The 8,342-nt window shown below is 42.6% G+C and overlaps 1 pseudogene; it reads right to left on the bottom strand.

Moving 5' to 3' along the window:
* Positions 1 to 5,584: 5,584 nt before the first annotated feature.
* On the bottom strand, positions 5,585 to 6,154 carry LOC117707459 (small ribosomal subunit protein eS24 pseudogene; annotated as a pseudogene).
* Positions 6,155 to 8,342: the final 2,188 nt, after the last annotated feature.

The following is an 8,342-nucleotide window of genomic DNA, read 5'->3' as shown; positions in this document are numbered from 1 at the left end:
GAGTCTGTTCTGGCTATGACCCATGTTGTTGTCTTTCCCAAACATCATAGGAAATTTGACTGAAAGCTAAGTATAGAAAATATAATAAAACAGCTAACGACCGTACAAGGGCCCAGATGCATTAATCAGCTAAACTTGAATCAACGTGGAAATAATAAGGCGGGTCTTGTGGTTCACCCGTAATTCTAGCACTTAGGATGTAGAGGTGAGAGGTCCAGAATCCCAAGCCAGCCTGACCTGGAGAGCGAGACTCTGTCTCAGCTCCCACCCTCTTATCTTAAGGTAACAATACTACTTTCTTGTAAATAAACCATCCCTGACAAAGTCTGAATTAAAGTAACTACAAGGTGGGCATCTTCCACTAAGATGAAAACTGAGTAAGCATTTTATTTGTTAATGGAAATCAAATGCTACTAAGAGACATTGTTGAAGTGGGAATTTCTGGTTTGGTTGGAGACTCAGTTGTTTCATGTGATGTTTTTCTGGAAACTGTCTTATGAGAGGATGTTTTGCTGAGAACAGACACAGAGTGTTTTTCTGGAAGCTGCGCGGTGAAAGGGCATGTGATGTTTTGCTAGAGCAGATGCTTAAGAGGACAGGTGACGTTTGGAAAGAGTATAAGTATAATCCTACAGACAGTGGATGGTGCTCTTGCACTGATTTGCCTTGGGACTCTTTGCTGGTCTTCCTTAGGCTTTGCTCAGTCTGGTCTTCACAGATGACACTCTTGTTTTGGTTCATCTTGCTTTCTTCACTGATCTTCGCTTGTTGTGACTTCATAGAGAGAAACGCACCAAAGAACTTCTGGTGGTATTCCAGCTGCTCCTTCCTGCTTCTGTGGACTTGTACTGGTAGGCGGAGCCTCATGGTTTCTTCTGGATCTAGCTGCTGCTACCGATTCATGTTTCATGTTTGCTGAGTATACTGGACTGCTGCTGCTGATTTGTGTTTCGCTAGTGGACTGGGCTGCTGACAGCATTGCTCTGAAGAACTATTTCTAAGCATGTCCACAACCCCTATTTCCTATTAACTTTTCTTCTAACTCTGGTGAGTGGTAGGCTAGAAGAGAGGTTGAAGTCTTAAAGAATCATAATTAAAGTATGTTTTGAAAACTCTAAGCCTAAACATTGTTTTCAGGATTTTTCCTGTTGTTTAAGACAGGGTTTTTCAACAATATCAACCAACCAGACACCCCCCCCCCCCCCAGAGCTCCCAGGGACTAAACCACCAACCAAAGAGTACACATGGAGGGACCCATGGTTCTAGCCGCATATGTAGCAGAGGATGGCCTTGTCAGACATCAATGGGAGGAGAGGCCCTTGGTCCTGTGAAGGCTCAATGCTCCAGTGTAGGGGAATGCCAGGGCGGGGAGGTGGGAGTGGGTGGGTGGTTAGGGGAGGTAGGATGGGATGGGGGTTTCCAGAGGGGAAACTGGGAAAGGAGATAACATTTGAGCTGTAAATAAATAAAATATCCAATTTCAAGAGAGAGAGAGAGAGAGAGAGAGAGAGAGAGAGAGAGAGAGAGAGAGAGAGTTTCTCTGTGTAGCCTTGGCTCTCCTGGAACTCTATAGAGAAGGCTGGCTGCTGAATCAGAAATCCACCTGCCTCTGCCTCCAGAGTGTTGAGATTAAAGGCATGTGCCACAGCTGTCCGGCTATCAGACATTGTTTGCTTGAACAGAATAGAAGCTTCTAGTTCCCTTTGAAAGAACAGGAGGTGCTGGGAATGTAGATCATTTGGCAGACTGCCTAGAACATATGAAAGCATGGATTCCATACCAGCGCTGCAGGAAACAGGTGCAATAGTACAGACTGTACTGACACCACTCAAGCAAGATCAGGACCTCAAGGTCATCTTTGGATACACAATGAGTTTGAGGCCAGCCTGGTCTACGGGAAAGCCGATTATCTGTTGTAAGCACTGGAATACGTTGCTCGAGGAGACTGGTTTACACATAGCCTTTGACTCTGCTTTGAGGGAGGAGAATGACTGTGGCACCTGGTTTCTTTCCACAGTATGAGAATGTATTGAATAACCAAAAATTAGCAAGGCTCAGTGGTTGCCATGGCAACAGTTTAGGTGTCATTTAATCCAGCTAGTTTTAATCTGGCTGAGGAATGCAGGTTCTCTTATTCCAACCCTAGATACTAATGTTACCTATCCTAACGCTCTGGTAATTATCTCTGTATATCTATATTCATGTGTGTGGTTTAAAGGATCAACACGTTAAAGCAGCTGATCCGAGTTTACAAGGCATTAGAAGTAGTCTGAGAGTCTGTGTTAATAAAGAACCAGACAAGAGGCTCGAGGAAGTTGAAGCTGGATCTGTTCAAATCAGGGTTTGAGTATAAAGCTGGAAGGTTCCAGATTCATGGTGAAGGCTGAGTGGAAAATGGTGGGTTCGGGGCAGGTCCAGACAGGTGAGTGGTGAATAAGTGGGCAGCCGAGCAAAGGGTAGACAGGGAGCTGAGCTGAGGGAGGGTAGTAAAGAAGTCCTCTGCTCGTTGGTCCTTGACTTGAACAGCCGGTATCAGATGACAGGTTGGTTTGTGGCCGTGATATCAATTTGTTAGTTGTCTGTTGCCAGGGAGTTATACTCTTTCCTGGGTCTACTGTTTCCCAGATATGATTTTAATTTACCCATGTGCCCCTACAGTCTCAATTCACCCTATACATTTATGGAGTAGCTCCTTAGATAGATACTCTAAGGAATAAGTTATCATTCTGTGTTGCCAGGGTAGTTCACAGATCCACCCAGGGGTTATAGTCATTCACCTCCATCAAAAGAGAGGCAAAAGCTGTTTGTAAAATGGAGTCTCCAAGGATAAGGCACAGCCTAAGAAAACACCGTTTGCCCAATTATAGCACAGTTCAGAGTAGGCCGTAGACACCATCTCAAAAAACATTTAAATAAATAATCAATTTTAAAAGCAAAGCAATATGAAGCCAAAACAAGCACAAACAAAACAACTAATCAAACAAAAAAACCTCTTAAAAAATACCTTTGGATTATTTTGTGTCGGCATCTACTGCTAGGGGTGGGGGTGGAGGGCTGCCATTTGGTGTGATCCATACTTCTTTTTAAAATTTTTGCCTCTGGTGTTTCCACAGAGAGCATCTTAGGTGGCGAGTGAGAGCAAAGAGGGCAGCTGAGCATACTCTGAGGATTAAATAAGAACGCAGTGCATTCACAGAAGTGCTTTCACAGCTGTGAGCCCAGTGCTTGCTGAGGGAAGAAACCATTAAGGAAACAGTCCCTGGAGGGAGAGGCTGAGCACTCGGCAACCTTTCTTTGCCCACCTCCAGTGTCTCATTTTTCTGCAGCCTTGCAAGGATTCCTTTGTTGATATAGCAGTTTGTAAAATCTTATCAACATATCAACACCGCCGTGTTTTGATTTTTTTTTTTTTGTTTGTTTTTTGTTGGTTCGTTTGTTTTTGAAGACTATGTAGTCCCGGCTATCCTGGAACTCCTGTAGACCAGACTGGCCTCCATGTCTGCCTCTGCCTCCCAAGCGCTAGAATTAAAGGCTCTCGCCACAACTGCCCAGCTTGTGTTTCGATTTTATTTCTGATCTTGAGTTTAAGACCACACATAATGCCGGGCGGTGGTGGCGCACGCCTTTAATCCCAGCACTTGGGAGGCAGAGGCAGGCGGATTTCTGAGTTCGAGGCCAGCCTGGTCTACAGAGTGAGGTCCAGGACAGCCAGGGCTACACAGAGAAACCCTGTCTTGAAAAAAAAAAAGAAAAAAAGAAAAAAAAGAAAAAAGAGAGAAAAAAAAAAAAAGACCACACATAATAAACTGAGCTTTATGAGCTAGATATCAGTGACTCACACTAGTTTTGATTACAATTTCTGGTGATAATTAAGTATTTATGTAAATTAATATGCAAGACAATCTTTTTTAAAAAAATGTTTTGATGTTTTAAATTTATTTTTATCGTTTTATTTTTTCTTTATTATTTTTTTTCTTTTTTCATTTTATTTTATTTTTCGAGACAGGCTGTCTTGGGACTCTGAAGACCAGGCTGACTTGTAATTCACAGAGCTCCTCCTGCCTTTGCCTCTGCCGTGCTGGGATTAAAGGTGTGTTCCATCACATCCTGTTTTGTTAGATGTTTTTTTTTTTTTTTTTTTTTTAGATTTATTTATTTATTTAATGTATGGGAGCACACTGTAGCTCTCTTCAGACACACCAGAAGAGGGCATCAGATCCCATTACAGATGGTTGTGAGCTACCATGTGGTTGCTGGGAATTGAACTCAGAACCTCTGGTAGAGGAGTCAGTGCTCTTAATGGCTGAGCCATCTCTCCAGCCCCTGGATTATTATTATTATTATTATTATTATTATTATTATTATTATTATTACTATTATCAGACAAGGTCTTATTATACAACCCAAGCTGAACCTAGTCCTCACTATGTAGCCTGGAGTGTCCTCGAACTTTTGGAGATGCTCTTGCCTCTGCTTCTCCAGTGCTTGGATTCAAACCTTAAACCACACCCAGCTGCACACTATTCTTCCCATGTATCTCATACCCTCACTATCAAAAACACCGATACAGAAAAGTCTGTTTTGCAGGGTTTAGGATGGGAATATAGGCTAAGATGATAGTCTTTGCTTTATCAAGGACTGGCAAACATTTATTAGGAAATTCTTAGGCATCTTCTTTTGAATGAGGAAGAACAGAAGCCCAGCCAGATTCCAGAATGAGGGACTTCTTCCTCTTGCTATGTCTCATTACCTTTCCTTCTGCTTTAAAATTACTGTACCTTGGGAAATGCAGATGATATTTGTAGAAATGTCCATTATCTTTTTGATTCCTTAATCTGGCCTGTGAAGCTTTATTTTAAGGAGGAGGCAGAACAAGAACGGAGACATCAGATTCATAACAGCAGCACCCAGCCTAATAGAATTTACCGTGTGCCAGGAACTATATAAAGCTGTAGAAACATTATCTCATTAAGTCTTCAACAACTCTTTATGAGTTGTCCCCTTTCATAGGTGGAGGATTTGAAGTATAAAATTGTTCAGGAACCAATCTGAAGCCTCACAGGTTGTAAATGGCAAACCTGGGTTTAGAATCCCCACAAACAGGCTTCAGAATCCGTGCAGTATTCCTTCTAATACAGACATTGGACCAAAATTTAGAACCTGAGAGCTGAAGATCTATAAAACTAACCTTTATTTGCTTGAGAGAATTATCATTTCAGAGGCTTGCTGCCTGTCTACTAACCTAGGCCTACTCCTGGAAGCTTCTAGCCTCTATACAATCTTATCTAGGCCTACACTGCTTTAGGCTCTGAGACTTACTCCCAATTAAGCTCACCCCTTCCTAGTTCTTTCTGGTCTCTAGCTGGCTGGTTCAACTCACCTGTTCTGGCTTAATCTCCATCCCCAGCTGACTTTTCTCTCAGCCTCGGAAGTGCTCTACTTGATCTCGAACTAACTCTAGCAATCTTTTACTTTTTCCCTTCCTTCCTTCCTCCTTTCCTTCCTTCCTTCCTCCTTTCCTTCCTTCCATTCTTCCTTCCTTCCTTCCTTCTTCCTTTCTTTCCTCCTTTCTTTTTTCTTCTCTCTCTCTCTCTCTCTCTCTCTCTCTCTCTCTTTTCTTTTTATCTTTTTTTTCGGTAAAGCTTTTTAGTTTATTTGTCCTCTTAGAAATCTGCATATTAGGGCAGAATGTCAAGTCACCACAGATCTACTTCTTTGGCTTTTTTGAGAGCACCAACATTGGCCTTTGCAGTCCCCATGACCTTCATTCTGTCCTTGTGGTCCTTGTGCTGTTTTGGGGAGGTCTTTTTCTTCTCATGAAGGCCATGTCTTGCAAATTTGTGTTTAGGCTCACTTTTTTTTTTTTTTTTTTTTTTTTTGCATAATCTAAAGAAGCATAGATCATGCCAAAGCCAGTTGACTTGCCACCACCGAAGTAAGTGGGTTCTGAATCCAAATACAAAGGTGACATCTGGTGTGGTTTTATACATTTTAGTCAGCTTTTCCCAAATTTCTGCCTTTGGTACTGTTGCCTTCCCAGGATGAAGGACATCAATGACCTCTGTTTCCTCTGAAGCAGACGGTTTGTCATGAACTTCCTGGTCCGGATGGTTACCTTGTCATTCATGATGGTTATGGTGCCGGAGCTGTAGAGGAGGAATGGAGGCAGGACCTCTCACTACCCTCTAGCAGTCTTGTCTAATCCTCTGGCTCCTTCTCATTCTCTTGCTCTTTCTGTCTTCACCTGTGTCTAGCTTGTTCTTTCCTCAATCTGCCTCTGTAAAAGTCTCCGTGGAAAACCGTCTCCCTCTCTGTGCTGCTCTACTCTCCCTCTCAACCCTACTGTCTGCTCTCCAGGAACTCTCCTGTGTTCCTGGGTTGTACTCTCTTCCTCCTGTGCTCTCCGTCTCTCTCTTACATAGCTTCTCTTTCCTCTTTCTTCTCCTGAGAGTTGGGCGTGTCCTATTCTGTCAGATCTTTCTCTGACTGGTCACTTTTTCTGCCACTCACTTTCATACATGATATAGACATCACTTTCAACCGTGGGTGCTTCTTTCTACAAACTAACTTTACCTTCTTTGTTTTCTGATTAAAGGTGAATACTAAGGGCTGAGCCACATCCTAATTAGAATCCCGTTCAAATATCTTGTAACAAAGATCCTAAGATGAATTTAATAAAAGCGCTGCCACAGCAATCATTTGCTCTTGGTTTTACGAGGCAGCTGTAATCCAAAAAACTCTTACCAGTTGTTCCAGTGAGGGCACTTGAGTTTGTCAGACCAAACGCTCTCTTATCTGAAGTGTTCCTGGCTCATATTTCACTAATAAGTGTTCTTGCATGTGTGGTATTGAATTTGCTTGCTCTGTTTGTTTGTTGATTGGTTGGAAAACCTATTTGTGGCCTGTTCTCTGTTTGAGAATAAACCCAGCTTTTCATTGTGAAAAGCCTCCAACTTCTCCAAATACTAGGTGTTCACATGCAGACTAAGTGTTATGAGTTTATAACTAAAAATCACCTGCCGCATGTCCTTCCTAGGGGAAGATGCTAGAAACGAAAACACTTTTTATTTCTCTGTTCATAGAATGGTAGTTTTCTTTAGACCCTTTGAATGTTGTGATAAAAACAACAACCCTAAAAGGTTCACATTACTGCTTTTCAAAAAGATATCTTACATTAAGGATGCTGTGGAGAGTAGGTGAAGTCCCCGGTGAATGTGTATTATTGACCTGAGCATGGCTGGGTCAGACTCTAAAGCTTCAGACTCAGGGGAATGGCAAAGCCTTCCGTTCCAAGTACTAATGTGGCCATTGTATGCACAAAATACCAACTGCCACTTCCTCTCCGCCAAATCTGCACCCAGACTGAGAAGACCCCAACTGAAATTAGGAACTTCCACAGATAGACCTTCTACTGAGATTAGACTCCCCCCCCCACACACACACACACATAGACCCTCCTACTGAGATTTGATAGTTCCCCCCCCAGCCCCCTACTGAGATCTGACATTCTCTCACAGATACTTCCTACTGAGCTTAGCTAATTAACATCCTAGTGGTGGCACATGCCTTTAATCCTAGCACTTAGGAGGCAGAGGCAGGCGGATTTCTGAGTTCGAGGCCAGCCTGGTCTACAGAGTGAGTTCCAGGATAGCCAGGACTACACAGAGAAACCCTGTCTCGAAAACAAAACAAAACAAAACAAAAAAACCAAACAAACAAAAAAATCCTAGTTGGAGAGTTTCTGGGAAACTATTGGTTCTACTTCCCAAAGCACTTTGCAGCCACCAGATGCCAGCTTTTCTGTACAAGCATTACCCCCCCCCCAACACACACACCCCGCCCCAACATCTTAGCCTTGTAAATTCCTAAGCCTTGCAGGTCACAGCACTGTGGAACTTCAAAAAAAAAAAAATATTGCTGTCCTACTTACTGTTCTTTTCTGTGTCTTTTGTTTTCAGACAGGGTCTCTATAGAGCCTTGGCTATTCACTCTGTAGACCAGGCTGGCCTGGAACTCACAGAGATCTGCCCGCCTCTTCCTTCCAAGTGCTGGGTTGAGAGTTATGCACCACCACTCCCTGCCTTGTTTTTTGTATCTTGAAGTTCATATTTTTCTCAAATAATAAGTCTCCAATTTTGGAATAATACAATCATGAAGAATTTTCATGGTGAGACTATAATTTCCCCCAAATCTTTTTAAGTACATTTGCTTAGTCTAGATAACGTTTTCTTTTACAATCCGTCCTACAAATCAAGTAATCAGCTGATGAGCAGCTGAAGGAGAGGTTTGTGAACTATTTATCACATTGCCCGTTAAGAGAGACTTCCTTCTCTCGGTCAGAG

The sequence above is a fragment of the Arvicanthis niloticus genome, chromosome 4, assembly GCF_011762505.2.
Source record: "Arvicanthis niloticus isolate mArvNil1 chromosome 4, mArvNil1.pat.X, whole genome shotgun sequence".
In the NCBI taxonomy this organism is placed as follows: Eukaryota; Metazoa; Chordata; class Mammalia; order Rodentia; family Muridae; genus Arvicanthis; species Arvicanthis niloticus.
Note: the sequence above shows the minus strand (reverse complement) of the source record. Positions and strands in the feature narration are given on the sequence as shown.